Source organism: Phyllobates terribilis, unplaced genomic scaffold, assembly GCF_046119375.1.
Source record: "Phyllobates terribilis strain yellow unplaced genomic scaffold, ASM4611937v1 Scaffold_11__3_contigs__length_659146591, whole genome shotgun sequence".
Classification (NCBI taxonomy): domain Eukaryota; kingdom Metazoa; phylum Chordata; class Amphibia; order Anura; family Dendrobatidae; genus Phyllobates; species Phyllobates terribilis.
In genome coordinates, this window is record NW_027362771.1 from 194,227,067 (window position 1) to 194,249,413 (window position 22,347).

The 22,347-nt window shown below is 45.7% G+C and overlaps 1 pseudogene; it reads right to left on the reverse strand.

The window, feature by feature from the left end:
• LOC141167242 (protein canopy homolog 1-like) overlaps positions 1-17,522 on the reverse strand; it is a 33,469-nt pseudogene extending 15,947 nt beyond the window's left edge.
• Between the last annotated feature and the right edge of the window lie 4,825 nt (positions 17,523-22,347).

The window sequence follows — 22,347 nt, forward strand, 5'->3', positions numbered from 1 at the left end:
AATTGCCACAAAGTGAGGAGGATCGTGGTGCGCAAGTGGAAGAGGAGGAGGTGGTGGATGATCTAGTAACTGACCCAACGTGGCAGGAGGACATGCAGAGCGAGGCCAGCAGCACACAGGGGGAGGGAGGCAGAGTACCCCAACAGGCAGGAAGAAGGAGTGTGGTGGCCGCACACAGAAGGCAGGCAACCGTTCCCCGTAACACCAACGTGAGGGACGTTGCCAGTACAACCGGTAGGTCTTCCAGAGTCTGGAATTTTTTTAAAGACTCTGCTGATCACCCCAAAATGGCCATTTGTACCACCTGCCATGCCAGCATCAGCAGGGGTGACAAAACTACCAGCCTGACCACCACCAGCAAGATCAGGCACATGGCAGCAAAGCACCCGACTTTGTGGGGCGAACCCCAGGGTCCACGACCAGTGTCAGCGGGTGTCACCACTGCTTCTTCCGCTGTTGTGCGTGTAATAGAACCCCCTGTGGTGCGTGCAAAGCAATCCCCTGTCCATACTGCATGCAAAGATGCCCCCTCCTCTCAGTCTTCACTTGTTATGGCAGTTTCTCAAGAAACAGCATCAACATCCTCGTCCACGTCCCACCGCAGCGTTCAATTGTCCATATCCCAGACCTTTGAACGAAAGCGCAAATTCGCAGCCAACCCCCCACAGGCCACAGTCCTCAATTCGCACATTTCACGACTGCTTGCATTGGAAATGCTGCCTTTTAGGCTGGTGGAGACGGAATCATTTGCAACCTTATGGCAGTGGCCGTCCCTCGGTACTCGGTCCCCAGCCGACACTATTTTGCCCGGTTTGCCATCCCCGCACTACACAAGCACGTGTCCCAAAACACCTGCCATGCCCTCAACAACGCAGTTACTGGGAGAGTCCACCTGACAACAGACTCGTGGACAAGTGCTTGTGGCCAGGGATGGTACATCTCCCTGATGGCACACTGGGTAAACATAGTGGATGCCGGGACCGAGTCGGACCTTGGGACGGAACACATCCTCCCCACACCGATGATTGCTGGCCCTATGTCAGTCAGAGTTGCCCCCACAGTGTACAAATCCTGGGCATTATCCTCCTCCTCCTCCTCATGTTCAGCCTCCATCTCAGATATCACCACATCAGTTACAAGCTGGAAGCACTGCAGTACTGCCTCAGCCAAGCGGCAACAGGCTGTGCTGAAACTCATAAGCTTAGGTGATAAACCTCACACTGCTTGTGAGTTGTGGACAGCTGTGAAAGAGCAGGCAGATCTGTGGCTGAAACTGCTGAACCTACATCCAGGCATGGTCATGTGTTACCATGGCCGTAACCTGGAGGCGAGGCGAGATCACACACGTACCATGCCTGGCTCATGTGCTTAACCTCGTGGTTCAGCGGTTTCTTAAATAGTACCCCGAGTTGCCAGATCTGCTCGTCAAAGTACGCCGCCTGTCAGCTAATTTTCGGATGTCGGCTACAGCTTCTGCCGCCCTTGCTGTGTTGCAGCAGCGTTTTCAGCTTCCGGCACACCGACTGGTGTGTGATGTCCCCACACGTTGGAACTCTACCCTCCACATGTTGCAAAGGATATGTGAGCAGAAGAGAGCAGTTGTGGAGTACCAGCTGCAACAAGGCCGTCGATATTCAGGTCAGACTCCACACATAAGACCTCAGGAGTGGACCTGGATGTCTGACATATATACAATTCTGACAAACTTTGATGAGTCCACCAAGATGGTGAGTGGCAATGACGCCATCATTAACGTCAGAATCCCACTTGTCTGTCTTTTGCAACGCTCTCTGCAGAGAATTACAGAGGAGGCATTGCAGCCAGAGTATGATGAGATGGATCAAGAAGCTGTAGTGGACGATTACACACAGCCTAGCCTCATCTCATCCCAACGTGCATTGGGGGACAATGAGGGAGAGGAGGAGGAGGAAGAACAGGAGCTGGTATCATGTGCTGTAGACGGTAGTACCTGTACAACTGTCATACCGTCGATTCAGCGTGGGTGGCCTGAGGACAGGGGGGAGGAGGGGAGGAGGAGGAGAGCATGGTCAGTCATCATCTTGGTGAGGACACAGAAGTCTTACCCATTAACAGTCTGGCACGCATGGCTGACTTTATGTTACGCTACCTTAACCGTGACCTTCCCATTGTCAAAATGTTGGGTGACAGTCATTACTGGTTGGTGACACTTTTAGACCCCCGCTACAAGGAGAACTTTCACTTTCTTATTCCTGAGGTGGAGAGGTCTACAAAAATGGGGCAGTAACTTAAGGCCCTTCCCGCAGAACTTTTAAAAAAATTCCCATCTGAACACTCTAGCGGCAGAGGTCACAGTTCGTTGCCCAACAAAGGAGTACAGGCGAGAGAGATGCAACTCCAATCCAGCATAGGCAGGGGAACACTGTCAACGTTCTGGGACAGTTTTCTGAGACCCGCCCAGCTAACAGGCCCTGAGGCGCGGGGTACTCTCACAAGGAGTGGAAAGTATCAAAAGATGGTGAGGGAGTACCTTGCCAACCGTACCAGCGTCCTCCGTGATTCCTCTGTGCCTTTTAATTATTGGGTATCCAAGCTGGACACTTGGAATGAACTCGCGCTGTACGCCTTGGAAGTCCTGGCCTGCCCTGCCGCTAGATTAATGTTTTTAATATGCTGTACTACATGGCTTTTGTTTGCCAGCATTGCAAGTTCCTCCATCCTAATTTTTGGCAACTTTTGCTTGGAAGGCATAGGCAAAGACTATGGGAGACCCAATCCCCAATAATGGGAATGATGTTTTTAATATGCTGTACTGCATGGCTCTTGTAAGGGGCATTGCACGTTCCTCCATCCTAATTTTTGGCAGCTTTTGTTTGGAAGGCATAGGCAAAGAATATGGGAGACCCAATCCCCAATAATGGGAATAATGTTTTTAATATGCTATACCGCATGGCTCTTGTTTGCTAGCATTGCAAGTTCCTCCGTCCTAATTTTTAGCAGCTTTTGCTTGGAAGGCAAAGGCAAAGACTATGGGAGACCCACTCCCCAATAATGGGAATAATGTTGTTAATATGCTCTACTGCATGGCTCTTGTAAGGGGCATGAAAATGGTTTTGTTAAACCACTCTGAACTCCACAGCTCTTCCAGGGGGCATTAAAACCATCTCGTTAAGCTACTGAGACCTCCACCACTCTTCCAAGGGGCATATATATTGTCTTTTTATTCCACTGCGATTTCCACCACTCTCCCAAGGGGCATTAAAACTGTCTTGTTAAGCTACTGTGACCTCAACATCTCTTCCAAGGGGCATTAAAACCGTCTTGTTAAACCACTCTGAACTCCACAGCTCTTCCAAGGGGCATTAAAACCGTCTTGTTAAGCTACTGTGACCACCACGTCTATTCCAAGGGGCATTAAAACTGTCTTGTTAAACCACACTGAACTCCACAGCTCTTCCAAGGGGCATTAAAGCCATCTTGTTATGCTACTGAGACCTCCACCACTCTTTCAAGGGGCATTGATATTTTCTTTTTATTCCACTGCGACCTCCACCACTCTTCCAAGGGGCATTAAAACTGTCTTCTTAAGCTACTATGACCTCCATGCCTCTTCCAAGGGGCATGAAAACCGTATTGTTAAACTACTCTGAACTCCACAGCTCTTCCAATGGAGCTAAAACCGTCTTGTTAAGCTACTGTGACCTTCACCACTCTTCCAAGGGGCATTGATATTGTCTTTTTATTACACTGCGACCTCCACCACTCTTCCAAGGGGCATTAAAACTGTCTTGTTAAGCTACTGTGACCTCCACGTCTCTTCCAAGGGGCATTAAAACCGTCTTGTTAAACCACACTGAACTCCACAGCTCTTCCAAGGGGTATTAAAACTGTCTTGTTAAGCTACTGTGACCTCCACATCTCTTCCTAAGGGCATTAAAACCGTCTTGTTAAACCACTCTGAACTCCACCACTCTTCCAAGGGTCATTAAAATCATCTTGTTAAGCTACTGAAACCTCCACCACTCTTCCAAGGGGCATTGATATTGTCTTTTTATTCCACTGCGATCTCCACCACTCTTCCAATGGGCATTAAAACTGTCTTGTTAAGCTACTGTGACCTCCACGTCTCTTCCAAGGGGCATGAAAACCGTATTGTTAAACCACTCTGAACTCCACAGCTCTTCCAAGGGGCATTAAAACCGTCTTGTAAAGCTACTGTGACCTTCACCACTCTTCCAAGGGGCATTGATATTGTCTTTTTATTCCACTGCGACCTTCACCACTCTCCCAAGGGGCATTAAAACCGTCTTGTTAAACCACTCAGAACTCCACAGCTCTACCAAGGGGCATTGAAATGTTGTTTTTAATTACCTCTAACCTCCACAACTCTTCCAACGGGCATTGCATTTCCTCCTAATTTTAGTCAGCTTTTGCTTTTCAAAGCATAGGCGAAAACTAAGGGTGACGCACTACCCAATAATGGGTAGAAGGTTTTTAGTACGCTGTAATCCACGTCTGTTTCAAGGGGCATTGCAGTTCCTCATAATTTTTGGAAAGCCTTCCATTCACTGCTTAGGCCAAACTGTGTACAGGAGACCCAGTTGCTATAAATGGAAAAAACGGTTTAATTATGGCCCTCGGACCTCCATGTCACTTCCAAGGGGCATTGGAGTGCCTCAAAATTTTTGGTAGGCATTGCACTCACTTTATGCCCTATAACTGTGTAGCCTTTTGGTACAGAAACATATCCTACAAGACATGTGTGGTTGACTGGCCTGATATTGATGTGAATGGTCCCTGTTCCTCCTGCTCTTTCTCCTTTGCCACCACCTCATACATCATTCATCACCTGAAGCTTTGTTTTAACGGGAGTCATAGAACTGGGATAGTAGCAGGAAAACATCCAGCAATCCTCAGAGGAGGTAGGATATGCGCCGAAACGCTGACCACCTCAGGCCTAGCCACCACTACATACATGCGCTTGCATTCCAAGGAACAGAAAGCTAAGGAGATGGATGGCCTCATGATCATGAATAATTTACTCGTTGTGTAGGAGGCCGACCACTGCTGCTGTCTACCTTTTGAACTTTGTGTTGAAGCCTGATTGACCCAGGACCCGCTCCTCTATATCTGAAGGACGTGTTGCATCCCAGTGTCAAACTGTGTCCCGGCTTCCACAATATTAACCCAGTGTGAAGGCGTCAGTGAGATGGTCCATCCCTGGCCACATTCACTTGTCCACGTGTTTGTGGTTAGGCTGTCCTTCAAATAGGCATGGCTGGGGATCGTTTATGGACACCCGGCCGCCTCTAGGTGGCTGGGGACCGTGTGTAGACACCCGGCCGTGGGGCGGCTGTGGACTGAGTATGGACACCCAGCCGCCCCCTGGTGGCTGGGGATCAAGCGTGGACTTCCGGCCGCTGGGCGGCTGGGGACTGAGTATGGATACCAGGCCGCCGACGCAGCCATGACGTGGTGGCAAGATTCCGCCTCCACATGCCTAAAAGACCCAATTTCAAGTGCAAGCAAGCAAGCAGTATGTATTGCAGCCTGGGAGTTGGTGGGTGGCAGGCTGCATACTTGTGCTTGCATTGCAAGGAATGGGGGGGTACAATTGAACTGTGCCCTGGGACAAGGACTTGCACGGGGATAGTTGCAAGTCTGCATCTTCTGATGCGGCAAGGATCACTTCTGATGGGCACACTTTTAGGCAGTGACCTGGGTGTCAGAGATGCTTCCAGGGGTCTTCCCCATGCTGTTCCCATGTCTTTTCAGCACTGTATGCATGTGTCACACAGCACATGGCCAGATAAGGTTGTAAAATGTTAAAATGACATTTCCTTGTGAATGCATTTGTCACGGTTGAAAGCAATACAAAAGTGCAAAAACGCATAAAAATGCTACTTGTGAACATAGCCCAAGGTGTGGAGGAGTTTTTTTGTTTTTGGTTATTTATTTTACCTTTTACGCAAGTCTTTACCCTGGAAAGGATGTTCCTTAACATATTTCACAGGAAAACCGTTTCAGTTTTGTTTTTGAACGTTTTATTGTGAGCCATTAAAAGTGGCTTAATACCTCTGACCACGTTGTTGACAGCAGTGACCTGGGGGTCGTAAATGCTTCCTGGGGCGATTCCCATGCTGTCCCCATGTTATTTGAACACTGTCACTATCGTTTTGGCCACTTTTTAGACTTTCTACAGACTGCCGGGGGTGCCGCCGCAAAAATGCTCGGGTCTCCCATACACTAACATTGGGCTCGTTTCTCGGGTCGAGCACCCGAGTATCACGGTGAGCTCGGCCCGAGCTTCGAGCACCCGAGCATTTTAGTGCTCGCTCAACACTATAAACTAACAGTCCTTCTGAGGACTAATCCAGCTACATATATTACTGGTGAGGGTGATAGCAGGACCTAGGAACACAAGGCTTGTGGACAGTGTATACAGCACAATAACGTCTATTGCACATTCTGTCTTCTGCTGTTACAGATATCCATTGCCCTACATATTAGGGCTATTTTTTTTGCTCTTAATCCTGATTATTTGGTTAAAAAGCAATACAATACACCTGTTTACTGATTAATTTGCTAGTTAGCAGAATACAGGCAGATTTTTTTTATTTTTTTCACATTGCTGTATTGTGGAAGCAGAGAAACTTTTCCATCATCACTTGTGATCCCACATTACTGCGATAATAATCTTGACATTTTTTGGAGTGTGCCAAATATTCCACTTCATATAAAGTTAGCTAACTGTGTTTTGTTGAACCTATTCACACCTAGTCACTGACCAATACCATATCTGTAAGTCCACTTCCTAAAACCTTGGTCATCAGACATTATCCCATATTGCTGTGGTAATAATACAGACATTTTGTGCAGTGGGCCAAATATTCCACTCCATTTAAAATCAGCCATCTGTGTTTTGTTGAACCTATTCACACTTGGTTGCTGACCAATACCATATATGTAGGACCGCTTCCTAAAACCGTAGTCATCAGACATGATCCAATATTACTGCGGTAATAATATGGACATTTAGTGGAGTGGGCCAAATTATAGACTCCATTTAAAGTTAGTCATCTATGTTTTGTTGAAACTATTCACACTTGGTCGCTGACCAATACCATATCTGTAAGGCCACTTCTTAAAACCGTGGCCATCAGACGTGATCCCATATTACTGAGGTAATAATAGAAACATTTTGTGGAGAAGGCCAAATATTTCACTTCATTTAAAGTCAGCCATCTATGATTTGTTGAAACTATTCACACTTGGTCGCTGACCAATACCATATCTATAAGGCCACTTCCTAAAACCGTGGTCATCAGATGTGATCCCATATTACTGAAGTAATAATACAGACATTTTGTGGAGCGGGCCAAATATTCCACTCCATTTAAAGTCAGTCATCTGTGTTTTGTTGAATCTATTCACACTTGGTCGCTGACCAATACCATATCTATAAGGCCACTTCCTAAAACCGTGGTCATCAGATGTGATTCCATATTACTGAAGTAATAATACAGACATTTTGTGGAGCGGACCATATATTCCACTCTATTTAAAGTCAGCCATCTGTGTTTTGTTGAACCTAATCACACTTGGTCACTGACCTATACCATATCTGTAAGGCCACTTTCTAACACCATGGTCATCAGATGCGATCCCATATTACTGCGGTGATAATACAGACATTTTATGGAGCAGGCAAAATAATCCATCCTATTTAAAGTCAGCCATCTGTGTTTTGTTGAACCTATTCACACTTGGTTGATGACTAATAGCATATCTGTAAGGCTACTTCCTAAAACTGTGGTCATCTGACATGATCCTGTGGCGCCGCTGATGGTTCAGTCGCCACAGAGGTACTGCATCTCACCCAGAGGTGTGGTATCCCACTCTCAGGTAAGGATAGAGTGCTGCCCGGGACCCTAACACCTGCATCCAACACATCCACTTCAGCAGGGCAGGGCGAGATTGCTCCTATGGGAGAGCACAGTCCCTGGTCCCTGGCTGGAGTGGAGGGGAACCTAGTGAGGGGGAACCATGTAGTGGGTGTGGGTGGAGGAAGTAGATTAGGGGAGCACTTGAAAGAAGCTGTATTAAAAGGGGAGCCATCTTAGAAAGACAAGCCAGTTGGAGGAGGAAAGTGAGGGGAGCAGAGGCTCTGCAGGAGCTCTGCTCCGGAGGCGGGCCTAGTGAGAGGCCCAGCAGAAAGAGAGAAGAGAGGAGAGGGAGCAGGAGAAAGGCTCCAGGAACAGAAGGGATCCCAGGGGTACGGGAAGTGCTGGAGGCCACCCGTATGCCCGAATCTGCCAGGCGGTGGAGGGATCGAGCCACAGAGGGGACCAGCCCCTAAACTAGTGGAGAACTACAAAGCTCAGCTAGGAACCGGAGGCTGCTGTACTTGCAAGGTGCAGTGGCCACAACCGCAATTATATCGCTGAAAATGTGGCCACAGAAGGTCCAGGGGACTGCAGGTCGCCCGACAAGACCCGAGGCTACCGGATTGGGACACTGATTGCGAGGAGCAGGGCAGGAGGGCGAGAGCCAGCGCAGGAAGACTACTGAGGAAGGCACATAGAAAGGGGTCCTGTCAGGCACTCTTGAATTACCTGAGGGATTGCTGAACCCCTGCCTGGTGAACGCAGCATGACGTGGGAGGTTATAGTCCAGAACCTGTAATCTGAGGAACTTAATAACTGTGAGTAAACTCGGAAGACTGCACCCCACTGTCTCTGTGATTAATATCTGCGCCATCATCCCTGCAGTACAACGCCCAGCACAACCTAATACATCTACACTGCCCTGGAGCTAAGCTCTACCTGTGGAGTGCCACACCAGCTTTGCTGCACTAACATCAGCTCCAGAGGACCTGCTCCGCAGCGGTGGCTCCCTTAGCCGCATACTACAGGTGGCATCACGAACTTTGTACATAAAAACTATAAATCCCCTATAAAAATCCTCTTTTGATTGACCGCCCTGAGTCACGGACCGGGTCACCGCCACTGTGACATCTCCCCTAGCAACAACCTGCCCGGCACCGAGTACCCCACGGCCCAGGGGGGGCGTCAATCCCATATTACTCTGGTAATAATGCAGACATTTTGTGGAGCGGGCAAAATATTCCAATCCATTTAAAATCAGTCATCTGTGTTTTGTTGAACCTATTCACACTTGGTTTCTTACCAATACCATATCTATAAGGCCACTTCCTAAAACTTTGGTCATCAGACGTGATCCCATAATACTGTTGAAATAATACAGACATTTTGTGGTGCGGGACAAATATTGCACTCCATTTAAAATGGTAAATGCGCGTGGCAAGGGGCGGTGATGGTGCATGCAGAGCCAGAGGCCGTGGGCATGTTGAAACTGTGCCTGCTGAGGGAGCACAACAAACATCCACATTATGTCAAATTACCTTCCGGTCCCTATTACTAGGGGGCCATGGCACACCACTCTTGAATCCAGAGCAGTGTGAAAAGGTTGTTGGTTGGATAGCGGATAATGCTTCCATTCATTTTGCCACCATCACTACCACCCTGTCTTCCACTCGATCAAGTCTCAGTAGCCGTGAGTCTGGACCACATATTCCTCACTCTGATCCTCCTTCCTCCCACCATGCCGAGTGCCCAGAGACAACTGATTCCACACTTGTATACTCCAAAGAGCTGTTCACTTTTCCATCTATAGATTCAGGCCTCTCGCCCAGCCAGCATCAAGTGGGACAAGAGGAGATCGCATGTAGCGATGCCGAAATATTTTAGCAGCCACGGTCACATGAAGGCAATGATGGGAAAGTGCAATTACTGTTGCAAGAGGTGGATTTTGATGATGATGATGAGACACAATTGCCAGCAAGTCAGAAGGAGGCTCAGAGTGCGTACATTGAAGACGAGGTGGTGGACGATGAAGTCATTGACCCAACCTGGCAAGGTGACATGCATTGCAAGGACAACAGCACACAGGAGGATGTCGGTGTAGTACCATAACAGGCAGAAAAAAGCAATATGGTGGCCACAGACACAAGGCAGGCAACTGTTTCCCAAATCACCAATACGACGGAAGTTGCCAGTGAAATAAGCAGATACGCAGCGAACGCCTCACAGGCCACACTACTAATCTTACACATTTCTTGGATGCTTGCACTTGAAATGTTGCCTTTTAGGATCATGGAAAGAGAATTTTTCCATAACCTGATGGTGGCAGATGTCCCTCGGTACTCGGTCCACAGCTGCCACTATTTATCCTGGTGTGCCGTCCCCGCATTACACAAGCATGTGACCCAGAACATTATCCGTGCCCTCAACAATCGCAGTTACTGGGAAGGTCCACCTAACCACGTGGACAAGTGCTTGTTGGCAGGGAAGGTACATCTTGCTGACGGCACATTGGGTTAATATAGTGGAAGCCGAGACCTAGTCGGACCCTGGGACATAACACGTCCTCCTGACACCGAGGATTGCGGGCCCTGGGTCAATCAGGTTGCCCCCACATTCTACAGCTCCTGCACCTCCTCCTCAGCCTCCATCTCCGAAATGACCACATCAGTCGGAAGCTGGAAGCACTGCACCACTGCCTCGGCCAATAGACATCAGGCTTTGCTGAACCTAATATGTTTAGGGGACAAACAGCACAACTCTGAAGAATTGTTAACAGCTGTAACAGAGCAGGCAGATATGTGGCTTTCACCACTGAACCTACAGCCAGGCGTGGTCGTGTGTGACAATGGCCGGAACCTGGTGGCGGCTCTGAAGCTAGGCAACCTCACACACCATGCCTGGCCCATGTGCTCAACCTAGTGGTTCAGCGGTTTATCAAAACCTACCCAGATGTGCCTGAGCTGCTTGTAAAACTTTTCTGCAAGTGTGCCCTTTTTCTAAAGTCACCTACAGCTTCGGCCATCCTTGCCGTGCTTCAGCAGTGTTTGCAGCTTCCAGCTCACTGACAGGTGTGCGATGTCACCACACATTGGAACTCCACCTTGCAGATGTCAGGAAGGATTTGTGAGCAACAGAGGGCAGTTGTTGATACCAGCTTCAACACGCCCGTTGGCAATCTGGTCAGCCTCCTCACATAAGAACTTATGAGTGTGCATTGATGTCAGACATCTGTGCCGTCCTCCTAAACTTTCAGGACTCAAGATGGTTAGCAACGATGATGCCATAATTATTGTCACCATCCTGCTTCTCTGTCTTATGAAATGCTCGCTGCTCACAATTAAAGAGGAGGAATTGCAGGCTGAGCACGATGAGATGGAGTGTGATGCCACACATCCCAGCCTCATCTCATCCCAATGCGGATTGGGTGCTAATGAGGAGGAGGGAGAGGATGAGGAGGAACAGGAGCTGGTTTCCGGCGCTACAGACAGTACTACCCATATCACATTCATACCGTCTATTCAGGATGAATGGCCTGAGGAAAGGGAGAATGAGGAGGAGGAGGAGAGCATGGACAGTCGTCCTCTTGGTCAGGACAGGGAAGACTTTGCTGGTGGCAGTCTGGCACACATGGCTGACTTTATATTTCTCTGTCTTTCCTGTGACCCTCTCGTTGTATGCATTTTGACCAACAGTAATTACTGGTTGGTCACACTTCTAGACCCACGTTACAAGGAGAACTTTCTATCTCTCCTTCCCGTGGCGTAGAGGTCTAGTAAAATGTTGCAGTACCAGAAGGCCCCTGTTGCGGAATTATTAAAAAATTCCCATCTGAAAATGCTGGAGGCAGAGGTCACAGTTCAACCAAGGAGTACAGGCAAGGGAGACACAAATATGATGCAGCAGAGGAACACTGTCAAAGGTGTGAGACAGTTTTCTCAGACCCTCCCAGTGCCCAGGCCCTGATGTGTGGGGTACTCTGACAAGGAAGAAAATGTTTTGGAATATCCTAAAGGAGCATTTTTCCGACCGTATCAATGTCCTCCGTGATTCCTCTGTGCCTTATAATTATTGGGTATCCAAGCTGGTCTCGTGGCAAGAACTGGCTCTCTTCGCCTTGGTGGTCCTGGTCTGATGGGGGTATTATAACTGATAGGTGCATCCGCCTTTCAACTGAAAATGCTGACAGGCTGAGTCTTATAAAAATGAACAAGGACTGGATTGGGCCAGACTTCTCATCCCCACCGATGACAGCAGCAGCACATAAAATCCAGTGTCTTTTTCTGGGGGGGTCTATTCTCCTGCACCTCTTCACACCCAGACATGGGTATACGCTTCCTTATTTTTTCTATTTTCTGTTGTCCTCCTTCTCCTTCTTCTCATCCTCCACTACCACCACAACACCAGGGTGACTGTGATGCAATGACCACATCATTTTTTTGTAAGGTTGTTTATGATGCCCGTAAGAAATTTTTTTAGAGGCCTACCTCTAACATTCTGTATGTTATACAGTATGTTCATGTATTCCCCCCAGGGGTAAATGTTTTTCAGCCCATGCACTTAGGCATTACCAGTATAGGAGATCCATTCCTTAACAATGGAAACAATTTTTTAATGAGGACCTCCTCTACGTCTCTTCAAAGGTATATTGGAGTGCGTCCAATTTTTTTGCAGCACTTGCAGTCACTGCATTGGCATTACCAGTATAGGAGACCCATTCCTTAACAATGGTAAAAAATGTTTTAATGAGGAACTATTACCTATTCAAAGTCTCTTCAAAGGGGTATTGGAGTGTGTCCAATTTTTTGACAGCCCTTGCTTTCACTGCTTGAGCATTACAAGTATAGGAGACCCATTCCTTAAAAATGGAAATATTTTTTTTAATGACGACCTCCTCTGTGTCTCTTCAAAGGAGTATTGGATTGCATCCTAATTTTTGGCAGCAGGCCCTTTATGTCTCTTCAAAGGGGTAGTGGAGTTTTTCCAAATTTTGGGCAGACCCTGCAGTTACTACATACGCAATAACACTATAGGAGACCCGTCCATTAATAATGAGAATTTTTTTTTTAAATGAGGCCCTCTATGTCTCTTCAAAGGGGTAGTGGGGTTTTTCAAAATTTTGGACTGCCCTTGCAATCACTGCATGGGCATTACCACTATAGGAGACCTGCTCCTTAACAATGGGATTTTTTTTAAAGTCAAGCCCTCTATGTCTTTTCAAAGGTGTATTGTTTTATTCAAAAATTTTGGGCAGGCTTTTTGCAGTTACTGCATACGCTATAACAGTATAGGAGACCCGCTCCTTAATAATCTGATTTTTTTTTAAATCAGGCCTTCTATGTCTCTTCAAAGGGGTGTTGAGATTTTTCCAAAATTTGGGCAGGCCTTAAAGTCACTGCATATGCAATAACAGTATAGGGAACCCACTCCATATGAACAACAAAGCCTAGCCAGCTGATGGCCCTCTAACAATAGTGAGGGCCACCTAAACTGTTGGCCCTTTAACAATAGTAAGGGCCACCTGATGGCCATATAAAATAGGCTTTGTGACTTTCAGAGTCCCTCTTTCATAAATGAAACAGGATGTGTCTGATCATGTCTCACATACCACATGGCCAGATAAAGTTGTAAAATGTTAAAATTACATTTACAGGTGAATGTATTTTTCACAGTTAAAAGCAATGCAAGAATGCAAAAACCCATCAAAAATGCATTTTTTGGGGGGGTAATTTATTTTGCCTTATATACAAGACATTGCCATGGAAAGAATGTTACTTAACATTTTTGCCGGGAAAGTCAATTTTGGTTTCGTTTTTGTATATTTTATTGTGAGTCAGTAAAAGTGGCGTAATGCTCTGACTACGTTGCTGACAGCAGTGATCTGGGAGTCAGAGATGCTTCCAGGGGTCTTCCCCATGCTGTTTCCATGTCATTTGAGCACTGTTCCCATTGATTTGGGCAATTTTTAGGCCCCTTGCAGACCTTCGGGGGGGGGCTGCCCGAAAATTGCTCGAGTTTCCCATAGACTTACATTGGGCTCATTGCTTAGATCGAGCACAAGAGCATTACGATTTGCACTGCCCGAGCAACGAGCACCTGAGCATTTTAGTGCTCGCTCATCACTAAAGATTACACATTTCCTCTGTATTTCAGGCAAAACATATATATATATATATATATATATATATATATATATATATATATACATACAGTACAGACCAAAAGTTTGGACACACCTTCTCATTTAAAGATTTTTCTGTATTTTCATGACTATGAAAATTGTACATTGACACTGAAGGCATCAAAACTATGAATTAACACATGTGAAATTACATACTTAACAAAAAAAGTGTGAAACAACTGAAAATATGTCTTATATTCTAGGTTCTTCAAAGTAGCCACCTTTTGCTTTGATGACTGCTTTGCACACTCTTGGCATTCTCTTGATGAGCTTCAAGAGGTAGTCACCGGAAATGGTCTTCACTTCACAGGTGTGCCCTGTCAGGTTTAATAAGTGGGATTTCTTGCCTTATAAATGGGGTTGCAACCATCAGTTGTGTTGTGCAGATGTCAGGTGGATACACAGCTGATAGTCCTACTGAATAGACTGTTCGAATTTGTATTATGGCAAGAAAAAAGCAGCGAAGCAAAGAAAAATGAGTGGCCATCATTACTTTAAGAAATGAAGGTCAGTCAGTCCGAAAGATTGGGAAAACTTTGAAAGTGTCCCCAAGTGCAGTTGCAAAAACCAATAAGCGCTATAAAGAAACTGGCTCACATGAGGACCGCCCCAGGAAAGGAAGACCAAGAGTCACGTCTGCTTCTGAGGATAAGTTTATCCAAGTCACCAGCCTCAGAAATCGCAGGTTAACAGCAGCCACAGATTAGAGACCAGGTCAATGCCACACAGAGTTCTAGCAGCAGACACATCTCTACAACAACTGTTAAGAGGATACTTTGTGCAGCAGGCCTTCATGGTAAAATAGCTGCTAGGAAACCACTGATAAGGACAGGCAACAAGCAGAAGAGACTTGTTTGGGCTAAAGAACACAAGGAATGGACATTAGACCAGTGGAAATCTGTGCTTTGGTCTGATGAGTCCAAATTTGAGATCTTTGGTTCCAATTACCGTGTCTTTGTGCGACTCAGAAAAGGTGAATGGATGGACTCTACATGCCTGGTTCCCACAGTGAAGCATGGAGGAGGAGGTGTGATGGTGTGGGGGTGCTTTGCTGGTGACATTGTTGGAGATTTATTCAAAATTGAAGGCATACTGAACCAGCATGGCTACTATAGCATCTTGCAGCGGCATGCTATTCCATCCGGTTTGCGCTTAGTTTGACCATCATTTATTTTTCAACAGGACAATGACCTCAAATACACCTCCAGGCTGTGTAAGGGCTATTTGACCAAGAAAGAGAGTGATGGGGTGCTACGCAAGATGACCGGGCCTCCACAGTCACGAGACCTGAACCCAATCGAGATGGTTTGGGGGTGAGCCGGACCGCAGAGTGAAGGCAAAAGGGCCGACAAGTGCTAAGCATCTCTGGGAAATCCTTCAAGATTGTTGGAAGACCATTTCCGATGACTACCTCTTGAAGCTCATCAAGAGAATGCCAAGAGTGTGCAAAGCAGTCATCAAAGCAAAAGGTGGCTACTTTGAAGAATCTAGAATATAAGACATATTTTCAGTTGTTTCGCACTTTTTTGTTAAGTATATAATTCCTCATGTGTTAATTCATAGTTTTGATGCCTTCAGTGTGAATATACAATTTTTATAGCCATGAAAATACAGAAAAATCTTTAAATGAGAAGGTGTGTCCAAACTTTTGGTCTGTACTGTATATATATATATATATATATATATATATATATATATATATATATATATATATATAACTCAGTATGTGGAATGGCATCACAAAAACCTGCTACTTCATTACATAGCTTGCCAGCTAAATTCTCAATATCTTTGTTAGGAAGTGTAATCATTTCATCATCATTCTCCTCCACCACATACTCACACGCAAACTTTAGAGGATTGCTATCTTCAGGATTGACAGTATCAATATGATGTCAAAACAAAAAGCCCAGACGACCAGTTTATTTTTTAAACCACAAAAATATTTTATTGTTCATATATAACAAGTTTAAAACAACATAGTACTGCTATGAAGAGGAGAAACACTCCACACCATAATCCAATGATCAATAGTTACAGTTATAGTATCCTGGACATGATTGTACAAAAATAAGGTGCATGTACAGTGCTCTGAAAATTAATTGGGACAAAGCAAAGAAACACATATTTTTGAATATTTAATAATAAAATGTTATAATACACTGTTACATACTAATTTTAGTAAGAAATATGTCCTCCTTTAGCAGATATGAGATTTTCAATTTTGGCATTGATTCTACCAAGTTTTTGCATAAATTCTTCAATTCTTCATCGTGGAATCACACTTGTATGGCACTGTTTATCATGCGTTCTTTGCTTGTACAGTCAATTTTGCCAAGACGGCTCTTCACAATGCTCTACAAATTTTCTATAGGATTTAAGTCTGGTGAATTGCCAGGCTAGTCCAGCACATTTACTTTATTTTCTTCCAGGAATTTCTTCACACACTTGAATTGTGGCATGGAGCCAAATCTTGTTGGAATGTCCCTTCAAATTTACGCATGAATGGCACAATAAAACGTTTTAAAACGACTATGTATTTGGATGAATTCATCATACCATCAACAGGAAATAAGCTCCCTGTACCATTAGCTGTAAAAAAAGCCCCAAAACCAACTTATGATTTTACTTAAAAAATGCTTTGTCCCAATTAATTTGCACAGCACTGTAAATCAATATAGAGCAATATATGAAAACAGAGCATTTGTAAAGTGACAAGTGCATTGTGCAAGTTAATCCCATGTGTTCTAATCCTTGTGGATATAAGAGTTATAGCCCTATGAGGTACTGCGCACACTGGATGAAACAATCCTATTACCCCTAGGTGTGTTACAAACAGCAGTCGATCAAAGTGACCAAGTGCATGTTAAGGGGTTAAAAAGGAGATAATTACTCTATAAATACATATTAAGCACATGAAGCATGAGTTAAGAAAAGCTTGGGGTGGATACAGTATATGGGAAAAATCCATACCTATTACTTCCACTAGTACAACCGGGTATTATACACCATGCTGGCAAAGAAAATACATGTACTTACAAGTAAAAAAATGAGTCTGCAGTGAGTATCCCCGTGCCCCAACGTGCGTTTCGCACGTTGAACTGGAAATTGTTAAAGTCGACTGAAGGGAACGCCTCATCTCTGGAAGCAAACCTTTTGAAACTCTTTTTCTTGGTATCAGGGTCTATGTAGAGGCTGTAGTCATCCATTTTTTCACATATTCCTTCTAAAACCTCTGTGAGATATACCTCAGATTTGACTAATGGAAGCTTATTCTGTACCTGCGTCCCGTCTAGATTTATCCTGAATTACTGTACATCAAATGTCTTACTTGGGCTCACTTTCCTAACTTCATGCAGCAGCTCATCTACTACTGTCCTGCAGGCTCCACAATACATGACTGGATCTCCCTTCCCTTTTACACTGTGGGATAAAACAGCTGTACAGAGCATTCCAATTTGGAACAAAAGTAATGTCATATTGAATACCTCTGTCACCCGGGCTGCTCGCACTCAGGTGACACTGCACCAAATGTGATGTGCTTACTCCTCAGACAAAAAAGAAAATGGGCCACTGCAAAAGTTTGGGCACGCTGCATGTTTAGTACCTAGTACCCCCTTTTACAAATATCACTCCTACGCTTTTTGTAGCTAGCCAAGATTCTTTCAATTCTTCATTGAAGGATTTTAATCTATTCTTCCTTGGAAAATTCTTCCAGCTCTTTGGGATTCCTGGGTCATCTTGCATGCACTGTTATTTTGAGGTCTAGCCACAGATTTTCAATGATCTTCAGATCTGGGGACTGTGAGGGTAATTGTAAAACCATCAGCTTGTGCCTTTTCATGTACTCTATTGTGGATTTTGATGTGTGTTTCAGATCATTATCCATTTGTAGTAGCCATCCTCTTTTCAGCTTCAGCTTTTTTACAGATAGTGTTATGTTTGCATCAAGAATTTGTTGAAATTTCATTGAATTCATAAATGTGAAATGTTTTACATGCCATTGGCTGCAACACAACCCCAAAGCATGATTGATCCACCCCATGCTTATTGGTTGTTGATATGTTCTTATCCTGAATTTCTGTGCCTTTTTTCTCCACACATACCTTTGATCATTGTGACCAAAGAGTTCTATTTTAACCTGATCGGTCCACAGGACTTGTTTACAAGATACATCAGCCTTGTTTAAATGTTCTTTTGCATACTTCTGATGCTGCATTTTATAGTGAGGATGGAGGAGACATTTTCTTCTAATGACTCTTCCTTGAAGGTCATATTTTTGCAGGTGTCTCTGAACATTAGAACAATGTACAACAACTCAAGAGTATGCTAAATCTTTTTGAAGGTCTATTACAGCTTTCAGACTATGTGCCCATGATGCAGAAATGCTCCGGATTTTTTTCCTGAGCATTGCTGCATCTCCCTGGCAGAAAAAACGCATGCGGATTGTACATGCGTTTTTCCTGCCAGGGGCAAGTGGATGTGAAGCGTTCTTCACATGCATTTCCGCATGTTGGTTGACAAGCGCTTTCCAAGCAATTCAAGCATCACTTGGAAAGTGCTTGACAACTTGGTCACACTATATTAATCCATGCAAACAGCCTCACTGAAATTTTGTTTAGTTTTCCAGACCTTATCTTGACCTCCACTGTTCCTGTTAACTGCCATTTCATAATTACATTTTGAACTGAGGAAATTACAACTTGAAAACGCTTTGCAATCTTCTTATAGCCTTCTCCTGCTTTGTTGGCCTCCACCATTTGCATTTTCAGAGTGCTAGACAGCTTCTTAAAAGAACCCATGGCTGCAGTTTTTTGGCACAAGGTTAGAGAAGGCTGAGTTTTAATAAAGAAGGGAAATTTGCATCACTTGGCCTTTCCTAATGATAATAGTGAACAAGTCATAACCCTAACAGGCTAATTAAGTGTAACATCCCTGGCGGCGTACTTGCATAGTGCACCACCTCACACTATGCAAGACCGCAATCTTACCTGTCTGTCCAGTCTGCTATTCCTGCTCCTGTGCATGCTGTTTGCATGTCTCTTGACTGTCTGCTTAGGGCGGCGGCCCGGTTACTTCCTGATTCTTATAGCTGCTGTGGGCGCACCCCTAATGCATCTCCAGCCTATTGCTGTGAGTCACTGGATAATTAAACCCCCTCCACCCAGTAGGAGGGGCCTGAGCAACTCTTTCCCTCAGAGAGCCTCTGATGTGCCAGGTCCCGTTCTGTTTTTTCTGCATGTCCTCCTTCCTGGAGGCTGTATTCCCAGGCCTGTCTGAACACGCTCCTAGCCTGTTCGTCCCGCCTTCTGGGGGCCGCATACCCAGACCTGTTGTCTGTGTCTTCTAGCCTGTTTGTCCGCCATTCTGGGGGCCGCATACCCAGACTCGCTCCTGTATCTCGCTGCAGTGTCAGTTCCTGTCTGAACACTCAGTTCCTGTCTGAACACTCTCCTAGCCTGTTACCTGTTTTTCTCTATATCCGTACCTTCCCTTTTTCTGCAGAGTCTGAACCTGCACCTAACTCCTACTCATTGTCACTGTACTTCCGTTTGTGAGTTTAGGTTCCACTCGCTACTGCATTGCAAGTATCTTGTGTGTATCTGGTTCTGCCTTTCACTTCCAGTCTGTTCCGTGTGAACAGAGCCCTGTCCCCTCTGCTCTGCCTTTGCTCACCACTCCGGAGGTTTATCTCTGCTCTGCCTTACTCACCGCTCCAGCGGTTCCTGCCCGCCCTGCCTTGTTCACCCCTCCGGCGGTTCCTGCCCGCTCTGCCTTGCTCACCGCTCCGGCGGCTTCTCTCTGCTCTGCCTTGTTCACCGCTCCGGCGGTTCCTGCCTGCTTTGCCTTGCCCACCGCTCCGGCAGTGCCTGCCTGCTTTGCCTTGCTCACCGCTCTGGCGGTTTCTCTTTGCTCTGCCTTGCTCACCGCTCTGGAGGTTCCTGCCTGCTCTGCCTTGCTCACCGCTCCGGCGGTTCCTGCCTGCTCTGCCTTGCTCACCGCTCCGGCGGTTCCTGCCTGCTCTGCCTTGCTCACCGCTCCGGCGGTTTCGCTCTGCTCTGTCTTGCTCACCGCTCCGGTGGTTCCTCTCTGCTTTGCCTTGCTCACCGCTCCGGCGGTTCCTCTCTGCTCTGCCTTGCTCACTGCTCCGGCGGTTTCGCCCTGCTCTGCTTGCTCATCGCTCCGTCGGTATCTCTCTGCTCTGTCTTGTCCACCGCTCCAGCGGTTCCTCGCTGCTCTGTTTGTCTACCGCATCTGCGGTTCTGTTCCTGAGTCTCAGTCTGTACTGGATCCTATCCAGTCTGCACGCCAGCCGTGCTTGTCAGTACCCCCTGTCTGCATATCAGCCGTGCTTGCCAGTACCTCCCCGTCTGTACGCCAGCCGCGCCTACCTATACCCACCAGTCTGTGTGCCAGCCTAACCTGTCTGTTCCTGTATTCCCCGGTGTGGGTCAACAGCCGTGTCCGGGTTCTGACCTGGAGTAGCACCTGGTCCCTCTGCTCGGTTCCTCCCTGGGGCACGGTGTGGTTAGCCGTCGTGCAACCTTGGTCGGATTGGGTGGATACTTAGTTACGCCCCTCCAGGCACTCTCCGGTTCATGGCACAGTGGAATCACTAAATCACGCACAAGCCAGTCAGTCAGGGCGTGTGCATAACATTAAGGTTTGAAACTTGGTCAAAGTTATCTGTGCATACAAATTTCCAAGGGTGCTCAAACTTTTACATTGGTCCATTTTTCTTTTTGTCATTTTTAAAATGTAAAATATTAATATATATATATATATATATATATATATATATATATATAATATATATATATACGGTACAGACCAAAAGTTTGGACACACCTTCTCATTTAAAGATTTTTCTGTATTTTCATGACTATGAAAATTGTACATTCACACTGAAGGCATCAAAACTATAAATTAACACATGTGGAATTATATTATTAACAAAAAAGTGTGAAACAACTGAAAATATGTCTTATATTCTAGGTTCTTCAAAGTAGCCACCTTTTGCTTTGATGACTGCTTTGCACACTCTTGGCATTCTCTTGATGAGCTTCAAGTGGTAGTCTCCGGAAATGGTCTTCCAACAATCTTGAAGGATTTCCCAGAGATGCTTAGCACTTGTTGGCCCTTTTGCCTTCACTCTGTGGTCCAGCTCACCCCAAACCATCTCGATTGGGTTCAGGTCTGGTGACTGTGGAGGCCAGGTCATCTAGCGTAGCATCCCATCACTCTCCTTCTTGGTCAAATAGCCCTTACACAGCCTGGAGGTGCGTTTGGGGTCATTGTCCTGTTGAAAAATAAATGATGGTCCAACTAAACGCAAACTTGATGGAATAGCATGCCGCTGCAAGATGCTGTGGTAGCCATGCTGGTTCAGTATGCCTTCAATTTTGAATAAATCCCCAACAGTGTCACCAGTAAAGCACCCCCACACCATCACATCTCCTCCATGCTTCACAGTGGGAACCAGGCATGTAGAGTCCATCCGTTCACCTTTTCTGCGTCGCACAAAGACACGGTGGTTGGACCCAAAGATCTAAAATTTGGACTCATCAGACCAAAGCACAGATTTCCACTAGTCTAATGTCCCTTCCTTGTGTTCTTTAGCCCAAACAAGTCTCTTCTGCTTGTTGCCTGTCCTTAGCAGTGGTTTGCTAGCAGCTATTTTACCATGAAGGCCTGCTGCACAAAGTCTCCTCTTAACAGTTGTTGAACAGTTGTGTCTGCTGCTAGAACTCTGTATGACATTGACCTGTTCTCTAATCTGAGCTGCTGTTAACCTGCGATTTCTGAGGCTGGTGACTCGGATAAACTTATCCTCAGAAGCAGAGGTGACTCTTAGTCTTCCTTTCCTAGGGCGGTCCTCATGTGAGCCAGTTTCTTTGTAGCGCTTGATGGTTTTTGCAACTGCACTGGCGGACACTTTCAAAGTTTTCCCAATTTTTCAGACTAACTGACCTTCATTTCTTAAAGTAATGATGGCCACTCGTTTTTCTTTACTTAGCTGATTTTTTCTTGCCATAATACAAATTCGAACAGTCTATTCAGTAGGACTATCAGTTGTGTATCCACCAGACTTCTGCACAACACAACTGATGGTCCCAACTCCATTTATAAGCCAAGAAATCCCACTTATTAAACCTGACAAGGCACACCTGTGAAGTGAAAACCATTTCCGGTGACTACCTCTTGAAGCTTATCAAGAGAATGCCAAGAGTGTGGAAAGCAGTCATCAAAGAAAAAGGTGGCTACTTTGAAGAACCTAGAATATAAGACATTTTTTCAGTTGTT